Genomic DNA, 25,741 nt, shown 5'->3' with positions numbered 1-25,741 from the left:
ATTTTTGTCCCTGGTGATTTTCCTCACTTTCTTTCTTACTTATCTGACTTCTTAAAAAGGCTTGTCACTATATTTTATCCAGCACTTCTCAGTATTTTAGAACAGAGAAGTTTTCGGTTTATCTAGTTAACCATATTGTCAGAAAGAGAAATCTGCTGTATTTTAGTTGTTTGTTTGCACATCCGTCTGCCCCGCACTGGGACTATACCCATCCTGAGACAGTACCTCAGTGGTCATGAGCTCCGGCTTCAGAGCACAGGCCAACTGGGTGCAAAGTCCATCTGTGTGTAACCATGGGCAAGTTACCTCACCTCTGTGTCTCATTTTACCCAACTAAAAATACTGATAGCACCTGCTGTCATGATGACTAAATGAAATTATACATGAAAAACTTTTCCAACAAAAGCAAGCAAATGATAAATACTCAAAACACACTGCTATTATTGTTAGGATACAATACAGCAGGTAGGTGTTCAGTAAATATGTATTAAATTATTTTGAATTTTATATCCTCTCCTAGCACTGTAATGCTGTCGTATCACGTCTTAGTTATCTACTGCTGCTATAACAGAAATACCACAAGTAGATGGCTTTAACAAAGAGAAATTTATTCTCTCACAGTCTAGTAGACTAGAAGTCTGAATTCAAGCCATCAACTCCAGGGGAAGGCTTTCTCTATCTGTCAGCTCTGGAGGAAGATCCTGGTCATCGATCTTCCGCTGGTTAAGGAGCTTTTCAGATACAGGTACCCTGGGTCCAAAGGATGTGCTTTGCACCTGGTGCTGCTTTGTTGGTGGTATGATGCCCCCAACTCTCTGCTTATTTCCTTTTCCTTCTATCTCTTATAAGATAAAAGGTAAGGCAGGTCACACCTCAGGGAAACTCCCTGTACATTGGATCAGGGAGGTGACCTGAGTAAGGGTATTACATCCCACCCTAATCCTCTTTAACATAATCTAATTCTGTCTCATTAACCACAAGCAGAGATTAGGACTCATAACACAAAGGAAAATTACATTAATCACAAAATGGAGGGCAACCACATGATACTGGGAATCATGGCCTAACCAAGTTGATACATATTTTGGGGGGACACAATTCAATCCATGATACTCCAGGTCCTTGCAACACGTAAAACACAGTCACCCCATCATATCATAGCAAAAGTCTTAAATCAACTCCAAGTCTAAAATTCAAAATTTTTTCCTTATCTGTGAAATTTAGGATACCAGTTATCTTTTTCCAAAGTACAGTGGTGCAAGGTAGACATTTCCATTACAAATGCGAGAAACTGGAGGGAAAGAACACATAACAGGCACCAAGAAAGTTAGCAAAACACGCACATTGTATTAGCCCTCAAGGCTTTGAAAATAATCCTCTGTTCTCTGAGACCATTTACACAATGGCCCTGCCCTCCAAAATCTAGGTATTGGCCACCCTCTCCGGAATTTGAGTGAGGGCCCCTTGGCCCTGGGCTTCAGCTCTGCCTTCTAGGCCCACTGGGAAGGCAACTCTGCTCCCTCGGCTTTAGGCACACTATTATCCCAGTCCATCAGAATGGCAACTACACCCTTAGAAACACCAGAAACCATGGCTCCACCCTTTGAGACCCCAGGGGTCATAGCCATACCCTTTAAGACTGAGGCAGCTCTGCTTCCTGTGTTCCTTGTCTCTTCAGCTTCTGCTTCCTGGTTCCTTGGCCTCTCGGCCCTTGGGCCTCATTGCCTGCATCTGCCCTAATAGGGCAAGTATTCCAAAGCTCTGTAGCTCCGGTGATAAATACCTGGAGGCACAACATTCCGCCAGTAAACTTCAGCCAGAAGGCACTCAGCTCTCTTGCTCTGTGGGTCGGCAAGCCTAGCTCTACCGATAAGTACCCAGAAGCACCCTACTCTGCCAGGAAGTCTCCTATGCAAAAGCACTCAGCTGTCTCACTCCATGGGTCGGCTCTAGCGCCATCTCACACTGGTCTCCTGGTTCTGCTGCTGCTGGTCCTCTGCTGCTGCTGGTCCTCTGCTGCTGCCCGTCCTCTGCTGCACCTGGTCCTCTGCTGCTGCTTCTCACTATCTGCACCTTCTCCCATGTGAACAGTTCTCCTCACTTCTTTCTGAGCCCTCTATCCATTCACAATTTCAAAACTGCTTCCACATTTTAGGTATCTGTTAGAGCAGCATCCCACCCTCAGTACCAAATTCTGTCTTAGTTATCTAGTGCTGCTATAAAAGAAGTACCACAAGCAGATGGTTTTAACAAAGACAAACTTATTCTCTCACAGTCTAGTAGGCTAGAAGTCTGAATTCAGGGCATCAGCTCCAGGGGAAGGCTTTATCTCTCTGTTGGCTGTAGAGGAAGGTCCTCGTCATCAATCTTCCTCTGGTCAAGGAGCTTCTCAGGCACAGGGACCACAAGTCTAAAGGACGTGCGCTGCTCCCAGTGCTACTTTCTTTGTGGCATGAGGTCCCCAACTCTCTGCTTGCTTCCTTCTCCTTTTATCGCTTATAAAATGTGATACAGTCCACATCCCACAGAAACTCCTTTCACACTGGATCAGGGATGTGACCTGAGTGAGGGTGTTACATCCCATCCTAATCCTCTTTAACATAATCTAATCTTGCCTCACTAACCACAGGCAGAGACTAGGATTTACAACATGGAGGACAACCACACAATCCTGGGGATCACGGCCTAACCAAGCTGACACACATTTTGGGGGGATACAATTCAATCCATGACACATCACAACATTTAGTAAATATTTAATGAATTAATATGACCAGGTGAGTGGAGGAGTGAATGAATGAATCTACATTTGTACCCATTTTCCCTCCTTTCCCAGGGAAAGAGGTATCCCTCACCTGTGTAAGGCCAATCCTTATAGTGGTATTCTAGATTTCATTTCTTTTCGCCACCTCTCTACTGTAACTCTACCTTTCCTTTCCTCTCTCCTACCTAGAATATAACACATTTTCATTTCTCCCATCTAAAACACATATGCACACACACACACACCTCCCTTAAATGTACATCCCCTAGAACAGTCTTGCTAAGTCTGCAGCCTTGCTTACCAACCAAGTTCAGCTTGTGGACCAACTCCTTTCTTGATCTCCCCTGCCTGGATTCGATTCCCTTCCCCAGGAGCCCAATGTTACCTGTCCTAACTTCAATCCTGGCCCTTATGCACTGCATGGTAATTGCGGTTTACTAGACAATGGGAATATAGTTCTCCCCTTGGTAACCCCAGTACTCAGCACATAGTAGGTACTCAATAAGTGCTGGTTAAATAAACAAATTAATCGAAGCCAGCAATGAAACAATACTTATTATCCTTACCCCCAGGAGTTCAAAAAACAAAAGAAGTTCAATAGTCATACCCTAGTCTGCATTAGGATAATCCAGATGAACAATGAACTGTCAAAGTTCAAAACTGAATTTATCATCATGGCTGTCCTGATGAGCAGGCCTAGAGAGAAGTAAGAATGGCCAGGAGCTGGTGAGGGGGCAGCATGGCTCAATGAAAAGTACATACACTTTGATAAAGTTTGAACTCCTGGGTTCAACTCTCTGTCCTACCAATACTATCTCTGGAATAACTCTGGACAAGCCAGTCTCTCTGAACCTCAGTTTCTTCACCTATAAAATGGGTATACTGGTAATAGCACTATCATAGCCTTACTTTGTTGCAGGATTTCTATAAGAAACGATGTGTGTACTCTACAAGTGTAAAGTAGAGCACAAGCATTAATGTTGTGTGATTTCCGCCCTCTACCTCTTCCAACTCCAAATCAACCCCATGACATGTCTGCTTTGGCCTGAAATTCTTTGCCCCAGAGACAGTGTCTCAGTGCATAAAATACAAAATTAGCTATAAAATACCAAAATGCACACCTAGTGTGTGAACATACTGAAGTCCATTCAAAAGAAAGTCTATTCCGCCAGCCAGTCTCCAGTGGGTTGGCCGAGAGGCAGATCCTGTCGCTTACAAAGGACGGAGCAAGGTCGGGGGGGAGAGAGCCGGATATAGTGGTGGGACTGGGGAACAGTTTGCTGCTAAAAGAGAGAATGCGTGTTTAGGAAGGATGGCTGGAGCCAGAAGCTGAACTTTGGTTGACTTCCCAGTTTTGCGGCGGGTCAGCCCTCATTAACTTTCATTGTGTGGCATAAACAGATGCTGGGGAGCTTAGGTCGTTTTCTCATGCCACTGTAAGCCAGCCGGCTCTGCTCTGCAGAATTTGGGAAGATTTGTGTTTGTTTGCCTTGTACGCCACGCCTTCCTTATAAAGGGGGATCATTCAACAACTCCAGTTTCCCTACTGCACCCAGGGGGGCTGCAAACCCAGTGAGCATTAAAATGACTACTCACTGATTAACTGACTAATTGCAGGCACTCTGGGTCTGGCAACAAAAATGGGGGCCTTGTCTTCAGGAAGAACCTGCTGAAATGCCTGGGTTTGTCATTACTTGGAAGTGAGAGGGTGATTCCCTGTCCCTTTCCCAATGGCACGCTTTGCCAGAATTAATTTTTTAGATGGCATACTGGTTTTGTGAGTCATGGCAGTACCCAGAAGGGAAAGGAGAAGTAGACTCAGAGATGGGCCTTGAGTCCAAAGGACAGGCCTTTGTCTACCAAAGAGCACTGCACAGATATCATAATCTGTACCACCCACAGTCCAGCCACTACCCTTCTCACAGACCCTCCAAAGTACCAGGCAGGCACTCAGCAGGGCATGTTGAGGTCGACTCCCCATCCATCCCACCCCTCCCTCATTGTGTAACAGCAGCGTGGATTAGGGACTGAGTCCCGACTTCGGGAATGAGCTCTGATTAGTTTAAGTCAAGGGTTAACAAACTACAACCCGCAGGCCAACTCTGGCCCAGCACCTGTTTTTGTACGGCCTGCAAGCTAAGAAGCTACGAATGGTTTATACATTTTTAAGTGTTTGGCAAAAGATCAAAAGAAGGGTAATATTTGGTGACATATGAAAATTATATGAAATTCAAATAACAATGCCCATAAATAAAGTATTATTGGAACGCAGCCATGCTTATTCATTTGCATACTGTCTATGGCTGCTTTCTTACTACAAAGAGCACAGTTGAGAAGTCGGGACAGAGACTAAATGGTCTGTGAAGCCTAAAATACTATCTAGCTCTTTACAGAGAAAGTTTGTTGCAGCCCTGGCCTAAATCAATCGTGGTAATCCCATTTCCCTTGCCAGTGGTTTTTTTTTTTGTTTTTTTAAAGAGCCCAGTCTAAGCCAATCAGAGCAAGGCATTCCCCCATGACAAGAAATGGTCCAGGGGTGAGCAAGGTGATCCAAACTGGCCCATTAAGACTTGAGGGAAGAAGACTCTTTCTCCATCTGGTCCTCACTCTCCTGATGGGAGAGCCAATCTTAGGATAAAGCTAATGCTGCTGTGGACAGCAGAGTGAAGAAACAGGAAGAAGCTGAGTCCCTGCTGGCATCACTGAGTCCCTGAACCAACCAGCACCAAAGCCCGCTTTAGCCTTCCTGTTGTAGATGCCAGTTCATTTTCTTATGGTTTAAGCTGCTTCAGGTTTGGTTTTCTGTAGCCTGCAGCCAAAAGCATTTCTTAACTCTGATCATCTGCACATATTCCCCTCTGCCAAGAAAACTCCTCAACCACTATTCCTTCCCCAGTTAACTTCTCATCTCTCAAGTTTCAAGATAAAAAGCAATGTCATAGGAAGGCCATATGGGATTCTTAGTATTGGTGGGCTACACACCATTCCCTCCACAGTACCCTGGACTCTCTCTTTTATAATGCACATCACTTACCTATTATGTGTTTGTCTTTGCCTTCCTTGCTAGTCTATGTAATTCACTATAGCCAAGATCAATGTTTGTTTTGTTCTCCACTATATTCCAAGTACCTAGCACAGTGACTAGCAATTTGGTGCTAACTAAACTACACAGGGAGCAGCATTTCCCAAACTACGCTTTGTGGAATACCAGTGTCTCATGAAACGCTATTAAGTAAGGCATCCAACATTCCCACTTATCGATGCCTATCATAGACCAATTAACACCTGACAATTATTTTTGGCTGCCTCTCCAGACATTCTCTTCTGCAATGCTTCACTTCAGTGTCCTGTTTAGACTATATATTAGGTGGTAACTCTATTATGGAAACCCTGGTGGTGTAGTGGTTAAGTGCTACGCTGCTAACCAAAGGGTCAGCAGTTTGAATCCACCAGGCGCTCCTTGGAAACTCTATGGGGCAGTTCTACTCTGTCCTATAGGGTTGCTATGATTCGGAATCGACTCGATGGCACTGGGTTCGTTTTTTTTTTTTTTTTTTTTTTTAACTCTATTATTATTAGGTGCTCCAGGAAAAAAAAAGGTCTAAAATTTAAATAATTTTGAGAACCAAAGTTAAGCAGCTGTCTTTACTACTGGATTTCTCAGAGCCTTTGCTATGCTAATGCCATGTTATAGTGCTGACCCTGGAAAGCACAGGCTCTGGTTGCGTGTCTCAAAGAGGGGAGTATAACATGGCAGCATTTCCTAAACAAATTTGACCATGGCACTCTTTTCTCTAAACCAAGTAATGCCTTACTAGACTCAAGTTTTTTTTTGTTTTTTGTTTTAATTTAATTTGGTGAAATGCTGGCTTAGAGGCTTTGGGAAAAGGCAATTGCAGTGGCTAAGTTAAGTGGTCCACAGGGGTCTCCAGCACAAAGCAAGCAGTTTGCTAAAAATCTGCACCAACACTGATCTTAGGTACGGGGCTCCCTAGGTGGTCAGGATGAGGGTGGAGAGGTAGACAGCTGAGGGGAGGTGATGGGGAAGGCTACCGTCTCATCCACCGTATGGAACAGAGTGCCACCCCTGCTCTCAGTGTGGCTTGAGGGGCACAGACCATGCTGCACTAATGGGCCCAGAGGGGTCACCTGGAGGACAAGGGGAGTTCTGAGATGGCATCTTGGTCCAGCCCGTACTCCTGGGCTGGGAGCTAAAACCATCCACTAAGCTTAGATTGTTGGCTATGGAGATCATTCCTCTGCTGAGGTGCAGGCCACAGTGTATGCCACTTTTTCTGCATGATTCCCCTCTGCTGGGAGCGATATCAGTCCCCACACTGCCAATTCTGTAAACCATAAACCTTAACGACAATGCTGTCATTAAGGCACTGTCAAGGCAAGTTCTAGCGAGGAGCTGGAGGCTCAGGCTCCCCTTAGGTTTTCTGAACGTATCAAGTGAGAGGTGGGAGTGGAGGCACCCTGACCCCATCCTCTGTAAATCCAGAGGGAAGGAATCCCATGGAGTCCAAGTTGTCCCCAAATTCAAACTCTTCTCCATAGACAGCTGAGACTTGGTAACAGCCCTCTGACCCCTAGAAAGGAAGGAATACTGGTGGCTCTATGCCCAAGAGAGAGAAAACCAGCATTTTAATGTAATTCTCCATTTTTGGAGCCCAAGACCTATTTTGGAACCCCCAAAAATAAAATGGAGGGGTTCAGATGTTTTACTGCTTCCTCCCTAACCCTGGGGCTCTTCTCTACTTTATAGATATAGAGGTGGACAGATTCTTGATAGAGAGACTACCAGTTACTGAGCCCTCCTCTGGGCCACGCCCCACCCTTGGTATTTTCCATAATGAAGTAGTTTAGTCCTCCCAGGCGCTCTGTGAGACAGGCAGTGCTATTACCCACACTTCACAGATAAGGTACCCGGAGGCTAGGAGAAGTCAGAGGACTTGCCCAAAGACACAGCCAGAGAGAAGCAAAGCTGGGATTTGGCAAAAATCCTATGCTCCTTCCACAGGCCACATCACCTCCCGAAGTCCCAAGGTAGGTGTCATGGCCCAACAGACAAAATCCGCCATGCCCTGTCTGGCTGTACTCACTTTTCTCTCCCCAGAGGCTGCTTCCAGGGAATCAAGGTTGGTGGCTCCTGAGGGCCAAGGATGTGCCTCCAATGGCCTCTCAGTCTCAGGACACCTCTGGGAGTTTCTAACCCTGCTCAGAAAGGAGGCGGCTCCACCTTATGCTGCCACTGTGCCACCAAGGAGACAAGACACTCATGGGCCATTGAGCTGACAAGCGTACACTCGATTCACTCAAGGGTGAAATCCTGTACCTCCTTCAAGGGCAGAAAAATCCGCTCTGTTGAACTGTGTTCTCCAGGCAGGAAGTAAGCTGAGCACAGACGGGGCTGTGTGGCTGCAGGTGTTTGTACAGTGGGAGGCCAGGGTGGGGAGGGAGCTGAGTTATCCAGGCTGTATAAAGCCTACACAGAAGCTGCCTGAGCCTGAGGGCCTGGATGCTCCATCACCCTGACTTCCTGTCCCCCCAGGCTAGCCTCTTAAATAACAGACACCTCCAGGCGTCTTGGTGGCAGAATCCGCACATCCACTGCAGACCAGGGAAAAGTCTAGAAGGTCCACGGGGTAGAGCTACTGAGGTCCATCCTCATGAGGGACTGAGGAGCCTCAGGAGAAGAAATTCACCCTATCTGAAAAGGGAGTTGTAGTAAACCTGGTTTAAGAATTTAAGAGAAACTGGAAGGGAGAGAAATGATTTTGAATCCAGCATGGCCCACAGACCTCACACTGCCCACTGACCCAAGTCCTAGAGAGAATGCAATAAAGACAAGTGAAAACAAGAGAGAGGTTTCTTTAGGATAGTGAGCATATAAAGCAGCCCTGTGTGTGGCACATGGAGGATGGGGAACATATTATTCACCTCAGTACACCACAGAGGATTTGAGGGTCAGGAGTCAGAGATGGGCATGGAGCCACTGGGACCCACAGAGGGTCCAAGAGCAGGATGGAGCATGGAGTCAATCTAGCAAAATTTTGTTAAAATTATTGTGGGTGTTATATACAGCAGACACACAACCAATGTTTGATGAATGAAAATATACCTTCAAACTACCATTCCTCAGGCTGGTATGACCTGGAGAACCCAAGGCTGCAACAGCAGTGCCGTCCATTGGTTTTCAGTGGTACATCTGACCAACTCCTTTTCCATCTGGGGGGCAGGTATCATCCTTATGGAGGGCACCATGTTTACACTGCTGGGGTTGAGTCAGGTCTGGAATCCAGTACATAAAACAGAGCTCCAAGAGGCTGAGGGGAGGGCACCTATGCCCTTCGCCCAGTCCCAATAATGACTGTCATCTTGGGCAAGTCTCTTAACCTCCCCAATTTACAGTTTCCTCATCTGTAAATGGCAACAATAATAGTTAGCCTACCAGGTTATCATGAGGATTTAAGGAGACAGAATGTTCTGGGCCTAAGGAGGAACAGCAGAAGGCATCTAAAACAACTCTCCTCAGAGGGTAAGAGGATCAAGCCAACCACATCTTCTGTTAGCACAGAAATGAAAGCCATTAAGGGATGCCAGGGGCTTTCAAAGGCAGTTTATTTTCCTAAATAGTTTTCACTGCTCATTTGCTTAGTAAGCCCCTTTTTTCAAGAGAAGAGTTAGCTGTTCCTTCCCCAGGGCTCCCAGATCACCCTTCTCATCCATTAGTGCTCAGCCCATTGGCTGGAATGACATGTTTGTATTACCCTCACTCCAGCCTGTGGGGTGCAAAGGCAGGGCTCTGTCCTATTCATCTCTCTATCCCCAGGGCCTGGAATAGTCCCTGGCCAAAGAAAGTCTCAATAACTATTTATTGAATTAATGGACTATATGCTTCGGACCTCTGCCCTGACCAATTCCAAATTATTGAAGTCTAAATTAATGAAGTCTCAGTGTAATTAACACTGACATTTTATTTTTTTGCAGTTCAGATTCAGATGTCTTGCTTCAAAGTACATCACCAACAGAGTGAAAAGGCAACACACAAAATGGGAGAAAATATTTGTAAATCATACACATGATAAAGGGCTTATATCTAGAATATACAAAGAACTCTTGCAACTCTATAGTAAAAAGACAAGTAGCCCAATTAAAAATGGGCAAAAGTTCTGCATAGACATTTCTCCAAAAAAGATCTACAAATGACCAATAAGCACATGAGATCATGATCAGCATCATTAGTCATTCCCACCCAAGACCCACTGCCATCCAGTCAATCCAAATCATAGCGACCCCATAGGGTTTCCAAGGCTGTGAATCTCTACCGAAGCAGACTGCCACATCTTCCTCCCACAGAGCATCTGGTGGTTTTGAACTGTCAACCTTTCAGTAAGCAGTGAATAACTTTAACCACTGCACCACCAGGGCTCCTTCACTAGTCATCGGGGAAATGCAAATCAAAACCACAATGAGATAGGATGTAGAGAAACTGGAATCCTCATACATTGCTGGTGGGAATATAAAACAGTACAGCTGCTTTGGAAAACAAATTGGCAGTTACCCAAAATGCTAAACATAGGGTTATCACATGACCCAAAATTCCACTCTGAGATAATAGCCAAGAGAAATGAAAGCACAGGTCCACATAAAGATGTGTACACAAATGTTCAAAGCAATATTATTCACAATAGCCCAAAAGTGCAAACAACCCAAATGCCCATCAACTGATGAATGGATAAGTAAACTGTGGTACAGCATACAACGGAATATTATTCAAAATAAAAAGGAATGAAGTTCTGATACATGCTCCAACATGGATGAACCTGGAAAACATTACATTAAGTGAAAGAAGTGAGTCACAAAGAACCACACACTGCATGATTTCATTTATATGAAATGTCCAGAATAGACAAATCCACAAAGATAGGGGATAGAAAGTAGATTAGTGGTTGCCAGGGACTGGAGAAACAGGGGGACAGAGGGGGATAGATAAAGGGTAGAGAGTTTCTTTTCGGGGTGATGAAAATAGTTATTGAGTAGCACCACCTGGGCTCCTTGAACACAGAGTCCAAAACCAAATCCACTGTCATTGAGTCAATTCTTACCCATAGGGACCCTGTAGGACCGAGTAGAACTGCTCCACAGGGTTTCCAAGGCTGTAAATCTTCACAGAAGCAGTGATCTTGGTGGTGGCTGCAAAACTGAATATCCTAAAAGCCACTGAATTGTACACTTTAAATGAGTGAATTGTATGGTATCTGAATAAAGCTGCTTAAAACAAAACAGATTCAGACGTCTTCAGTTTTCTGACACCCAACTCTCAAGTCTCTAATTTTAGAAAACAAGGGCCTGAGTTGCATCTGACCTATCATATCCCCACAGCATCTAACACAGTACTGAATGTGGAGTAATCCTTTGCCATCGAGTCAACTCTGATTCACAGAGACCCTATTAGGGCAGGGACAAACTACCCCATAGGGTTTCCAAGGCTATAATCTTTACAGAGGCAGATTGCCCCATCTTTCTACTGCAGATCAGCTGGTGGGTTCGAACCATCAACCTTTCAGTTAGCAGCGAAGCACTTAACCACTGTACCAGCAGGGCTCCTTGAATTAGAGTCCAAGACCAAACCTGTTGCCATCAAGTCCATTCCAACTCATCCTGACCCTACAGGACAGAATACACCTGCTCTATAGGATTTCCAAGGCTGTAAATCTTTATGGAAGCAGGCTGCCACATTTTTCTCCAGCGGAGCAACTGGTAGGTTGGAACTGCTGACCTTTCAGTTAGCAGCCAATTGCTTAACCACTGCACCACAGGGCTCCCTGAATGTAGAGTATTACTCAATAAATATTCGTTGAATTGAAAATGATGACTAGTGAAATATGAAAATATAGTATGAAGTTTCTCACTCAAATTCAATTATTGGCAACATAATAATCTCCTAACAGCTATATGGGACTTGCTTACCTACCTTAATTTCTCTAACCACAACCCAAACCCATAAAGGAAACAAAAATCCTCACAACTGGACCAATAAGCAACATCATGATAAACGGAGAAAAGACTGAAGTTGTCAGGGATTTCATTTTACTTGGATCCACAATCAAAGCCCATGAAAGCAGCAATCAAGAAATCAAATGACACATCACATTGGACAAATCTGCTGCAAAAGACCTCTTTAAAGTGTTAAAAAGCAAAGATACCGCTTTGAGGACTAAAACGCACCTGACCCAAGCCATGGTGTTTTCAATCACCTCATGTACATGTGAAAACTGGGCAATGAATAAGGAAGACCAAAGAAGAATTGATGCTTTTGAACTGTGGTGCTGGGAAAGAATATTAAATATACAGTGGACTGCCAGGAGAATGAACAACTCTGTCTTGGAAGAAGTGCACCAAGAATGTCCATTAGAAGCGAGGAAGATGAGGCTTCGTCTCACATACTTTGGACATGTTATCAGGAGGGACCAGTTCCTGTAGAAGGACATCATGCTTGGTAAAGTAGTGGGTCAGCAAAAACGAGGAAGACCCTCAATGAAATGGATTGACAAAGTGGCTGCAACAATGGGCTCAAGCATAACAACTGTGAGGATGGCGCAGGACCAAGCAGTGTTTCGTTCTGTTGTACACAGGGTCACTATGAGTTGGAACCAACTCGATGGCACCTAACAACAACAACAATAACCAGTTAGGGTAGATATTATTCCTACTTTACAGAAGAGGAAATTGTGGTACAATGAGGTTAAATGGCTTGTCTGAGGTTGCAGGTTATTGAATGACAAAGGTGGGGTTACATTTCCGTATTTCCTGACCTGTCTGCTTTACCCTAAGGCAAAGCCACCCTAATACTCCCCCACCCTCGCCCCAGCCCCGAGTGTGTGTCTCTCTCTCTCATATACACTCACACACCACACCATTGTTATTGTCTGATTGTTCAACTTCTAGCCCAGGGCTGGCATCTGCCTCTTCTCCCCAGCTTCAGGCTAGCAGCCCTTCAGGACCTGAAGCCCTTGCATCAGATTTGTCAGATTCACCTAAACAGGCTGAATGCAGAGCAGGGCACAGCCAATATATTTCTGTTCTGCTTGGAGAGAAACTGGGCAAAACTCCAGAACTTTCTCATTTTCTCCAAACCACCCATCCTGTGCTCAGCTTCTCCCCTGCCAAGGATGTGATGAGATGAGCAGGGACATCTTGCTCACAAGCCCACTCCCACCCCCATCACCCTGGTCTCTCAGGATGACTTCCCTGGAGGCTGAAAGATGGAAAGAGGGAGGAAGGGAGGTGGTGAGGTGGGGAAGAAGGGCAGTTCCTAGGAGGTGGCACCTCAAGGGCATCTTCCAGCCAAGGCCCGCAAGTTCTCCTGCCTCCAACCCAGGATTGAAGTGGGACCTCCTTTGACCTACTGGTGTAGGGAAGGGGTGGATAGGCTTAGAAGACTGCTGTGTGTCACTGCTCAGTGCCATGCTTTGTGCTTTGACTGTGCAGTGAACCAGGTGGTTGTCTGATAGCAGGTGGTCCTTCCCCTCCTTCCAGAGTCAGAGACCAGAACAAGGATGCAGGACCATTAAGAAAACTCTGGACTAAGGCTCAGGAGACTGGGTCCTAGTCCTAGTTCCTCTGAAGGGTGGTATGGTCCCTGCTCCCTGGCTACCACAGAGATGGTAGAAGGCAGAAAGTTAAACTGGATGAATGCTGAAGGTCATTCAGATACCAATATTGTTAAACTATCCATGAGTATGAGAAAACCCACTGCTGGGCTCAGAAAAGGGGCAGGTCTCCCCACTGCCCAACCAAGCTGGGGTTAGCGTAGGTTTTGCAATGACTCTTAGATTGTGGACCGTCTCCCACTCCCCCACTGGCAATGTGACCTGGACATGCCCCCTCCCCTCTGCACCTGAGTCTAGAGTCCTCAGTGGCTGCTTTTGTCTACTGCATTTAGGGAGGCAGGACTAGTCCAGCCCCATGGAGGGGGATAATGTGGGAGGGGGCTGTGCTGAGGAGGATTCCTCTGGCAAGGTGACACCCCCTGCTACCCAGTTACCATGAAACTCCACCAATACAGTTGTTGCTTCGCTTGCAAGGACCTCTTACTTCAAGGCAGCAAGGCTTTGAGCCTGAAAAGCTGCGTTTTAAATCAACCTCTCCCACTTCCTGGCTGAGTGACCTTGAGCTGATCCTTGGTCCATCTGAAAGCCTCATTTGTAACAGGAAGTTGAGCATCTCTCCTGCATGGATTGTGGAGAGGATGCAAAGACAGCACGGGGTGAAGGCCATGGCTGTGTGGAGCATGCAGCCACACTGGAGACCATGCTGTCCCCCTGGAGGTAGCGCTCTGTATCTTATCAGCTCCCGCGGCACACCTTGCAGCAGGGATCCTCAAAGTGTAGCTTCCCAAGTGCCCTTCTCCCCCACCGCGTACTAAGGAAACAGATTCCCGCTCCAGAAAGACCACATCAATCTCTGAGATGGACCATGGAATCTTCATTTTAAAGTGCTTCCTGAGGGATTACCCTGCTCACTCAATATTGAGAACTGCTGTTCAGGAAGCGCAGAAGCCAGCCCTGAAGCACAGCTCGGGCAAGAGGGAGAAGCGCCCCTCCAAAGAAGACAAATGGGAAGGCTCTGCTGACTTCAAGACTGCGCCAAAGGTCTGGAGAACATGCAGAGCCATGTCCTGGTGGGAACACACGGCAACTTTCACAGCGTCTGGAGACTGTCCTACTGTGTACATGACCTGCCTGCTTCCCCCGAGCCTCCACCCTGGAAACCTGTCTCCCACAACCCCACCTCACCCCGCAAAGTGCCTCACAGCCAGGGATCCTGGGGATGTGAAGGGGACCCCAACAAAGCAGTAACTTCCCCCTCAGAGTACAGGCTTATGGGAGTATACTTGGCAACCTCACGGGCCCATTCATTTTATTTATTTCATAAAGCTACAGATAGGACTTCCTACGCAAATGACTCCCAGATGAGACGCAAATTGGGGTTTGGAGCCAAGAATCTTGGTCGCTTTTTCTTCTTCTTCTTCTTTTTTAATTGTAATGGCACTGCAGCACCTCCTGCCTGGTCCTCTGCCCTCCACTCAGCTGCCTCCTTGCCATGTCTCTCCGCTGGGAGCGCCTGGCAGGGCTTGGCTTGCTCCGGCTGCCAGGCATGGGTTGTGAGCTGGCTACAGAGCTGGTTAATTGCACTGACAGTAGGGGGCCAGGTGGTAAGCCAGCCCGTGGGCTCTGCTAAGGCGAAAAGGGAACACTTCCTCTCCACTGTGCTTCTCAAGCTGGAGTCTTCTTCAGGACCTGCCCCTGCAGCACTACAGGTCAAATCCAGCACAGGTGCACTGCATGGAACCCTCCCTGTTCAGCTGTCGCATTGCAAAAGCCTTTACTGAACACTTGTATGGTTCGAGTATTTTTCTGGAACCCTACAGACCTGAGATCAAGCCCTGCCTCAACCATTAACCAGCTACGTGACTTTAGGCAAGCTGCTTAATTTCTCTGAGCTTTGATTCCCTCATCTGACTGGGGTGATGATGACATGCAATAACGTATTTGAAGTACTCAGCCTAGTGTCTGTTATTAATAGGTTATTGATAACAACAGGTTATTATTACATTATTTTAACAAAATGGAAGACAGAGTACCTCACTTTGAGGAGCTTGCATTCTGGATGAGGGAGTATAAGAATGACAGAAGGAGAAGTTTCCAATTTGAAGATCCTTTTTCACAATTAGGGAAGGGGGAGGGTGTAGGCTCATATCTCAACAATTCTTTCCAACTGAATGACTATGCATGAACCAGAGCCCTGGTGGTGCAGTGGTTAAGAGCTTGGCTGCTAACCAAAAGGTTGGCAGTTCGAATCCACCGATGCCCCTTGGAAACCCTATGAGGCAGTTCTACTCTGCCTTATAGGGTCACTGTGAGTGGGAATCGACTTGACAGCAATAGGTCTGGTTTTCTGGTTTGGTGCATGAACCCATCTTTGGTATCTATAAGAAACAAACAAAAAAAAAAAACCATTTTTGTGCTCAAATAGCTTATCGCTCTTTTTTTCACAGAGTGGGATTAGCTTGGGAGTTAAGAGCCTTGGGTCCTGGTCTCAACCCTGCCAAAAAGTAGCTGTGTGAAACCCAGCAATCACTGCCCCTCTCGGCCTCGGTTTCCCCACCTGTAAAATGAGGAGGCTGCACCAGAACCTCTGAGGCTCTTTCCAGGGCTAACATCATGGGATTCTTTCCAGAGGCTTCTGGCCTCCCCTCCTTCTGCAGCACCACCAAGAAAGCACATGAACAAGTGGCTCTCACACACAGAGTACAGCAATCAAAACTTGGGACCCACTACCAGATTGATTTTTCTTCCTAATCTGTCAGGGAAAAATTAAAATAATGAAATAGAACAAAGTTGTAAAGGGATTCTGCAACTTTCCCTTACCCGGCCTGAGCCCATCAGCCCTCCTGTGGGCGCCAAGGCCAAGGCACTGCAGGGCTGCACTGCCACAGGACCTATTCTTTGCAGTTGGCCTCCATGAAAACACTCTACTATACAGTACGGTGGGGTTACTTACCACCTTCCTACCCCTGCCTCTGTCACTCTGCTCTGAGGCTGTGCTGGGTATGCTTTGGCCAAGCCCTCGGTTCTCAGCCTTTGTCCTCTCAGCGCGGCTCCTTCTGGGGAGTTCCTCTGCTCTGTCCCGTGCCCGCTCACTCGTCCTGCCTGGAAAGCACTGCTAGTTGCTCTGATCCCAGCAGCCACATGGTTTCCACAGAAGTGGGTGATGCTGGGACAATGGCAAGGATTGTGTGCTTCTCTGTTGTTGCTGGTTCCCATGTGTGAGCTAGGCAGATAGAGGCGTCTGGCCCCGCTGCCTACTCCCTCCCCTGACCCACGCCCAGAGTACTGCAGCCACAGGAGAGAAAAGCAAGCATCTTTCTAGCCTGGACACCACAGCCAGTGAGGTCCAGAGGTCAGTTACTTTGACGTTCTGGGGTAAGTGGTGATGATGAGGATGAGGGTGGGGGGGGGTACTTTGGCATAACTCCCCTGGGACAAAAAAGTACTATGGGACCAAGAACAGATCCGACTCTGCTTAGGAAATTCCAAACCTGCAAGAGTTCTCACATGCCTGCTTAAATATACCCCAGTCAGCCTATGGCCAATTTCTAACTCTCAGGGATCAAATCTGGGGGCAATAAAGGAGGAGGAGACAGGCGGCTTCAGTAACTTGAAAAAAGCCACAGAGCCAAGGAAAGGGAATCAGAAATAGAAACCCACTAACTTTTTCTTCCAGGTGATGAGTGGTCAGTATATGTAGAAGTCGGTTTGATAAAAAGGTTCACAAGCACTTTTGGTCTCAATTCCGCATCCCACTCCCAATGCATGCACAATGACACAGACTACTCAGAAATTTGGTTCAAGTGCATCAACACTTTCCTGAGAAAGAAGAGGAGCCTTCTTTGTACGAATTACTGGGGAAAGACGCAGATTTCTATAACATCTTAGGCAGATGGAAGGTTGCAACTTGCCCAGCTTCTCCTTCAGCTCCTGAAGGACCCTGGACAAGTCCCCGTCCTTATCTTTTTCATGCAAAGAAGCAGAGAAAATCTATGAGATGCTGAAATTCTCAAATGCAAGACATTACTATCATCATCATCTTCATCACCATCACCATCATCAATGAATGTTAATGGAGGGTAAATACTGGGTAGCAGGCACTGTGCCATCTACTATGAGAAGCGTCAAAGAATAACCCATGGTCTCTATCCCTCAGCAGCTCCCAGAATTGTAGGGGGAAACAGGGATTAATACAAAATAGAAAATAACTGACAAAGTGACCAGGGGAGAGAAGCAAGGAGTCCTCAAGGAGTCCCAAGGATTCTTGTCGTAGATCTGCTGCTAGGCAACCTTGGAAAGGTGACTCTCAGGGGTCCATTGCCTCTTCTGTGAGATGAAAGTTTGGGCCTAGAAGATTCCTAAGGGTAACCCAGGAGGGTTTTGCAGAGGAACCAGGTTTTGAGTCCCACTGTGACTGATCAGTAGGAGCGATGTGTAGGGGAACGCATTTATCATCACGTGAAAAGCCGTGTGCAAAAGCCATCAGGCAATTTCCATTCATTCATTCATCCATCCATCTCTTCTACAACTACTCATTACTTTCCAATGTGCCAGGTGCTTTCTAGACACTGGGGACACAGCCATGAGGTCGAGAGTGTGTGAGGGAGGATGGGGGAAGTGGCCACTGTGGATTCCAAGACCAGAGGAGCACCAAACCTCTGCCTGCCCCACAGCACCCATGTTACGCTCAACTCTTCTCTGCAGATGCCAGGGCCTGCTTGTATCAAGGAGAGGTTGAAAGGTGATATATAAAATTGAGAAGACAATGAGATGCAAGAGGAAGACAGAATCAATTATTCTGAGAAAATTAAAAGTGCCCAGCAGGGGGGCAGAAGTAGCTGGGAGGAGAGGGGCGGGGGGGGGGGCTCTGGAAGATTTCCAGTGGACAAAATATCCCAGTGCTTGAGGAGGGAGACAGGGAAAGAGGGGGGAATAACTCATCAGCCAGCTTCTCAGAGACCACCTCAGGAGATAAACACAAACACCCCAGCCAGGGCCTTGGTGATGAATGGAGGGCCTGAGGACTGGTTCTCAGAGCAGAATCACATTCCCCGATGGTGCTTCTTAGAGAGGATATTGAATAAGTTACATTAATCCACAGAGGCGCCTGGCTTGGGGTGGCAGTGATAAGCTTAATTAAACCATTTAGTTACTGGATCATGGGCTTGGGTTACAAACAGCTAGATTCACTCATCCGTCATGCAAGGATTCAAATCCGCGTGGCCTTCGCCCTGGGTCTTGTTTGGAAAGCACACTTAGTTGGAGAGGGCGAGACCTGAAAACTCGTGCGTGTTTGTGTGCACACATGCATGTGTGTGCAAATTCACGCATGCAGTTTTTCTGCTGGGCCCTGTGCCCGCTTCTAGAAACCACGGTAAAATTCTAATTAAATTATCTGACAATAGTATTCATAATACTAATGCAATACTAAAAATATGAGCAGTAATACTGTGTTGTGCTCAAAATAAATCACTAAACAAAAATATCACAAATGAGAATGGTGCACAGAACCAGGAATCCTGGCAGCCTGCATGCCTCTTCCCACACCCTCACCCCCAGATTGTTCTGAATTCATCTAATGTAATTTCTCAAGTCTTAGCTATTTGTCTAAGCTCTTCATCAGCCTCAAACCACCTTAACACTCCTGACTTTATAGCTAAGATAATCTGTTTATGGGTTTTGGGACTTTTTCCATCAATTCCTGGCTTCCTTCCAGACATCTTCGCCCACTCCTAATGTTGACTGAGTTTGTCACAAACCTTTGGAAGGGAGGATACTGCAGCAAGTCCAGACAGGCTGGGAACGCTTAGGTCTCCCTTAGAATTCAGGTTGCCTGGTGCCTGTTGGGACATGTAGTTAATCAGCTTTCAACTAATGGGAACTAATAATCAGCAGATTAATAGGATGTGCTGAGGAAGAGCCTTCTGCTTGCCCACTAATGGCTTGTTTATTTAACCAATGATCAGGGTACTCATTAGGGGTTGTTAGCACATCAAGGCAGTGTCTGCTGATACTAGGAATGGCCTGCGTTTGTGGACCTTAATTGGTCGTTGGAGTTGGGCAATAACATACACAGCTATCATTCAGAGAATACTGTACCTTGCCAAGCTACCATTTAGTGAACAATTACTATGTTCTAGGCATCCCATCTCATTTAGTCCTCACAGCAAACAAGTGAGGAAGGTATCCTGCCTGTTGCAGAAATGAGAGAACCCTGGCTTAGAGAGGTTATGGGATTTACAAGGTTACAAAGCTTACCAGTGTTGGAGCCAGGATTCCACATCACAGTCTTAACCACTCCATTGTACTGTCCCCATCCTCCAACCTCTGCCTCCATATGTAGTGACTCTATTGATCCAAGAGTTCTCTATGTTTGAAATTCTATTAAATGATGTGCTAAGAGAAGGTGCCAAAACCTGTGCTCTGCACATTTCTCTTCCAAGGGACCCAGGCATCCCTGTAGATGACTGAGAGACCTCGTAGTCCCATGCTTGCAACTCATGAATATTTCCTGATTTCTCTGCAGTGTGGCTGAATAAAAATGGAAACTTTATTCCACCTTTTGGGGAGCGTAAGCTCCTCCCCAGCTGCTATCTAGGACAGCTCCTTGGCTCCTGAGGCATTATCTATGTCAGCACTCCGTGTTCTGTGTCCTTGGGCTTTGAGAACACACAGCCCGCCCCTCTTGGCCAGGACAGAGGAGGGAAGTGGAGGAAGGAGCAGTTTCCTCTTCTTATCCTGCTCCCATGACCTACCTACCAGTCCTACCTAATCACCTACTTGTCCCACACGCTATCTAAAATTCAGCAGAGCACCTGTGCTTAGGTGTATCAAACTAGATGGATATTCTCTGGCTAAAGATACTACTGATCTCCACAGGGTTGGGCCTCTCACGCAACTGTGCTCCTCAAGTTGTCAGAAAGGGAAGCTGTGGATTAGGGAGGTTTAATCACTTCCCTAAGGTCAAAGAGCGAAATAATCCAGGGAAAAGACATATCTGTAAACTAGGTTCCAGGACTCTGAGACCAGTGGAATGGGACGGGGAGGGGAAAGGCAGATGGGGGGTAAAAATACTTCTTGGTCAGCTTTAAATAAACCTCAAATTTATTATTAATAAAGACACTGACATTTATGTAGAACATCATACTTTACAAAGTAATATTACAAGAATTCTCTCATGTAATCCTCACATTAACTCCCTGAGGTAAGTATGATGACCCTCATCTCACCCAGGATGAAGTTTAAAAGCATTCTCAAGGATCCCTGGCCACTGTCTGTGGGGGCAGCGCATGACAACACCATGGCCTAGGTTGCAGGCTGGGTCGAGGAAGGTTCTGGCCAGCGAGGCCCTGTGAAGTTAAATTCTACCATCCATGAGATGCTAAGCAGAGTGTAAATCAGGCACATTTAAAGATTTTTTTTTTTTAAGTAAGTTCTAAAAGATAAGTCATGGATATTCAGAGAAACGTCATTTCCTGAACAATACCAACCAAATGGTGTTGGACATGATCCTTTATCCGTTACCTGGAATCCCTTAGACCATCAATTAGGAGAAAACTGTGGCAAGGCTTGTGCCTGGATTAACACTCAAAGGGTGTGCAGAAAGGTCTGATGAACTGAATAGCCGTGGAAGCTTACCTGCTAACAACCAGTATAGCCCTCTAAAGGCTACTGGAGAGAGCCCTGATGAAACTTTAGCCACATATATCGAATCCTCACTTCTTGACACACAGGGAGAATTTCAGGAGGCTCTGGTTGGTCGAGATGCAGTTTCCAAAACAGGAAGACACAGTACAGCTTCTGCAAGGAACTGGTCTTCAGAAAGTCAAAACTGTACTACTCATAATGGTGGAGAAAAGACAGGAAAATCCCAAGGGTCAAATATGGTTATCCATGTATCTGATGAAGCAAAAAACTTGAAAGAAGATTTTAGTAGCCCATGAGATCTTTTGATATCAGAAATGAAGGATTTTGCTGAATATTTATTTATGGATGCCCAGTGCTGGGAAAAGGTAGACATTTCAGTTCACTGTGACGTTCACATCTTCAACTGATTGATGAAATATATTAAAAGGAACACTAAGGAGAATAAAGATTGTGAGATGCCCACTTTAGAGGCAGGTAATGTCATTTCTATTCTTATTTCTTCAGAGTTTTTGAAAAATGGATTCATTGGTTGAACTATGTATTCAGTATTGCCACAAAAATATGAATGCCATAGTAGCTACTCCATACAACGTCGACTGTATTAATTCACGTCTTCTAACACGTGGCATAGTGGTTAAGAGCTATAGCCGCCAAAGGGTCGGCAGTTCACATCCGCCAGGCACTCCTTGGAAACTCTATGGGGCAGCTCTACTCTGTCCTATAGGGTCGCTATGAGTCGGAATCGACTCAACAGCACTGTGTTTGTGTTTTTTATTTTTAACACATATAGCTGATCTGCTTATGCACAATGAAGCTGATAATTTAAAGAACAAGAAAGATAAGTTTAAGAGTAAACTCTTTTGTCAGAAGATTGACAGGCTGTTTGATTTAGGGTATTTGAATCAGATTCTCAGAGTAATTCAGTCACATCACATAGATGCTATTTGTGTAAGAAACTTTTAACAAAGGCAAGAGAAATAAGAATTTCTTGCATTCCTGAAAAAAACAATGTGGATTAGCATGGAAACATTATCTGTATTCACCTAAGAGTCGAGACTTGGGATGTTCATGAGTATTTGAATAGTTTCTTCGAAGAATTAAAATCTTGGAGAGGCATGCATTGGCCCTTGTGGGGAACAGTCAACTGACTGACTTGATCAAGATGTTGTCAAGCTTTTCTCTGTGTTGAATTTTTATTGTCAGGATCACTCAGAAAGTAGTTTATCCCACTGCAGCAAGTTTGCTGAGCACTCTTGGTGCTGGAATTTATCTGTGTGGTAACCAAAAGGTTCTTCAGTTTGATCCCACTCAGTTTCCAAAGGGTTGTAAAGTGAGGGGCCACAGGGTTGCTCTTTGTGATCGATGTGAAGGTCGGGGTTTGCTGTCCTGTCCGACCACCAGAATACGGGACTACCCACTTAGTCACAAAGATGCCATTGTTGTGCCTTTTTCTAAAGATACAGTTAGTGACTAGTGACTCTGGGGTTGGCCCCTGTGAGGAAAAGGGTCTAGAGTGATGTTTTACTAGAGCCAAACACACCATGGGGCCTCAGAACTGAACCAGGGAGCTCAATGCTTTTTTGTCATGGAAAACCTGGACTCCGCAACTGAAACAGCAGTCATTATTTTCAGAAGAATATACCACTGGGTCTGAGGTCACTGAAGATGAAGCTGGAGACGAAGAAGTATCCAGGAAACAAAGTATTGATTTCTAAAGTAAAATCAAGTCTCACTGTTCATGAAGGGGCTGCACTGTAAAGGCTTTAGTACAGAGGATGGGGAGGTGGCTTTCTAAATCTACATGGTAGGTTAAAATATATTTTTTTAAAAAAGAAGAAAATAAAGGAGGCTCCATCCAAGTTTCTTACTCCTGGCACCAATAGTGCAGCGTACTGGGGAACAAGCCTCCAAATTTTCACTCCAGGTGTAACCTAACGTATTTCTCAAAATGTGGCTCTGACATTAGAGTACATGAGATGATTCGGAATGGCACTCAAATGAGGCATTCAAAATGAGTTAACAATAAAAGATACGACTGTTATACCAAAAAAAAAAAAGCAAGCTTGAGCCCTGAGCTCATTACCGGCAGAGCTGGAATTCTAATGCTGGTCTGTGAGAGCAAGGCCCAAGTGCCTCGCTCACAGTCAGTGCTGAGTGGTAGCTGCTATTATCAACAGCTGAGGTAGCAAGGGAGTTATCACTACCCTCTTGAATATCTCCCAAGTCACACTGCTGACACCATCAGTGAGGATGAGACATAGATGAGCACGTGCCAGGCATCATTCTAAGCATTTGCAGGCATGACCTCATTTACTATTCACAGCACCCTCCATTTACAACTGAGGGATTTACGCATACAGAAGTTTGGAAATTGGCCCCAGGTTGCACAGCTAAGAGGCGGCAGAGCAGGCAGTGCACTCCTAACCATGGTGCCCTCCTGCCTCTCCCCAAAGAAAAAACATGCAGGTCTCCCTTCCTCTGCAGGCTGCCTGCTGTTCATGTCAGTGTCACAAAGGGGACCATCACCTGCAGGTCAAACGTGAAATGCCTTCTGTTCTCATGGATGTCAGTATACACGCACGTGGATGCAGGCATATACATACACACACACTCATCAACAGTAGTTGTCTCACAATTCATTCATTCATTTGTTCGTTCATTCATTCATTTACACAAACTCAAATCTATTGAGTCCTACTGAGCACTGTGGTGGATGCTGGGGCTTCAGAGATGAGTAAGATGCAGTCCTTGCCCTGAAGAAGTTCTCAGGCTAAGAGGAGAGACAGACCTGTAGACATGCTATGGCCCAGGGAGGCTGCAGCACAGAGGTTGTGCAAGCTACCACGGGGGGCCCAGAGGAGCCAGTATGATATGGGTATCTGGAAATCGGAATTTCATCTCAGAAACTGAGATGTTTAGTATAATAAAAGCTAGCTTGGAGTTCGCATAAGGAAATTCTAGGTTCAAATCCTTTGGAAGCAGCAGTCAAGAGATCAAAAGACGTATTGCATTGGGCAAATCTGCTGCAAAAAGCTTCATCAAAGTGTTGAAAAGCAAAGATGTCATTTTGAAGACTAAGGTGCTCATGACTTAAATCGTGGTATTTTCAATCACCTCATATGCATGCAAAAGCTGGACAATGAATAAGGAAGGCTGAAGAAGAATTGATGCCTTTGAATTATGGTGTTGGCAAAGAATACTGAATATGCCATGGACTGCCAGACGAACGAACAAGTCGGTCTTGGAAGAAATAGCCAGAGTGCTCCTTGAGCGAGGCTGGTGAGGCTTTGTCTCATGTATTCTGGACACGTTATTAGGAGTGACCAGTCCTTGGAGAAGGGTATCATGCTTGGTAAGGAAGAGGGTCAGCAAAAAAGAGCAAGATCTTTGATGAGATGGATCGACCCAGCAGCTGCAGCAATGGGCTCGAACATAGCAACAATTGCCGAGGACAGCGCAGTGTTTCGTTCTGTTGTACCAGGGTTGCTATGAGTTAGAACCAACTTGACAGCACCTAACGACAACAGGTTCAAATCCTAGTTCTGTCGATTACTGGCTGGAGCTGCTGCAATGATAAAGTGTCAAAGGACCCAGCACAAAGTTTACTGCACACTGGATCTCATAAATGTCTGTGAATTGTTATTTTTTTTAATCCACTAGCTCTGTGACCCTGAATAAGTCAGTCAACCTTGTTCAGCCTCAATTGTCCCATTTATAAAATAGGAAGAAGAGTATCTGCTTTGAGTATCATTAAAGATTATAGTGTGGAAAAACCAATTTACTGTGGATGAGGGCTTTAAAATAGGAACTTTGCTTATTTTAATTAGCTGTACAGGGACAGGCCAGCTTAAGCGTTGTGCAGAGGGAAGCCAGGATGTAACAGGCTCTGAATGACAGAATTGGTCCTTTAAGGTGCTTGGTTGCAAGCCTCTAGCAAGAGATAGTGACAGTGTCAAGTACAATTCTCCCAGCACCCTAGTTTCTCCTGTGAAATGACTGTAATGTACTTTGCAGTGACAGAGTCTTTTATAAATACTTCCCAACAACAACAACCTACAAGATTTCCAGAGGGAGTGGGGTTGGTGGGAGCGTTAATGAGGCTGTTGGGTGTCTGTTAAAGCCTGGATCCATCAGACTGCAGAGAACAGCCTCTGGGACTGGGGAATGTTCACGAAGCTGTGTGAGGCTCAGGTGCTGCCTCTCCCCTGGGCCTGGGCACTGGGCACAGCAAGACCCATAACACCCTAGTCCCCCGGCTCATATGATCAGTGGAGCTTTCTGTTGTTCATACATTTTACTTTGGGGTTTTAATTAGTACTAAGCAGGCAGGAAAAATGAGCTGACAGGCTTGTTCTCTGGCTGGTGGAGGGGGCATGGAGGTGACAAACAACAGGCAAAGAATAATGTCGGCCACCACTTACTAGGTGCCAAGCTCTGGGCAAAGCAGGTGGCAGCATCGTCCCGGCAGTGGATTAACCAAACAGAGAATGAAGTGTTCTTTTTCCTGGGAAGAGGAGGTGATGAGGAAGCAGGAGGAAAGACGGGGTGGAAGGAGAGGGGCAATGGCAGGGTGGAAGGGATGGCGTTTGTGTAAAAGACTCCTGAGATTTATGTGGAAGTTAGTGCTGGAAAGAGCAACAGTTCTAAGTGGAATATTAATGGAATCCATTTTCTTGCCATCTCCTGCAGGAACATTTTGGAAGTGCAGGGA

The 25,741-nt window shown here is 45.8% G+C and overlaps 1 protein-coding gene and 1 pseudogene across 2 annotated transcripts in view; one reads left to right on the top strand and one right to left on the bottom strand.

Moving 5' to 3' along the window:
• The window catches only part of GRIK4 (glutamate ionotropic receptor kainate type subunit 4), a 519,693-nt gene that overhangs the window by 243,549 nt on the left and 250,403 nt on the right, over positions 1 to 25,741 (bottom strand). The window lies entirely within an intron of this gene.
• LOC126060461 (SANT and BTB domain regulator of class switch recombination-like) lies at positions 13,739 to 22,745 on the top strand (annotated as a pseudogene).

The sequence above is a fragment of the Elephas maximus genome, chromosome 17 (genome assembly GCF_024166365.1).
Source record: "Elephas maximus indicus isolate mEleMax1 chromosome 17, mEleMax1 primary haplotype, whole genome shotgun sequence".
NCBI classification, from domain to species: Eukaryota; Metazoa; Chordata; class Mammalia; order Proboscidea; family Elephantidae; genus Elephas; species Elephas maximus.
Note: the sequence above shows the minus strand (reverse complement) of the source record. Positions and strands in the feature narration are given on the sequence as shown.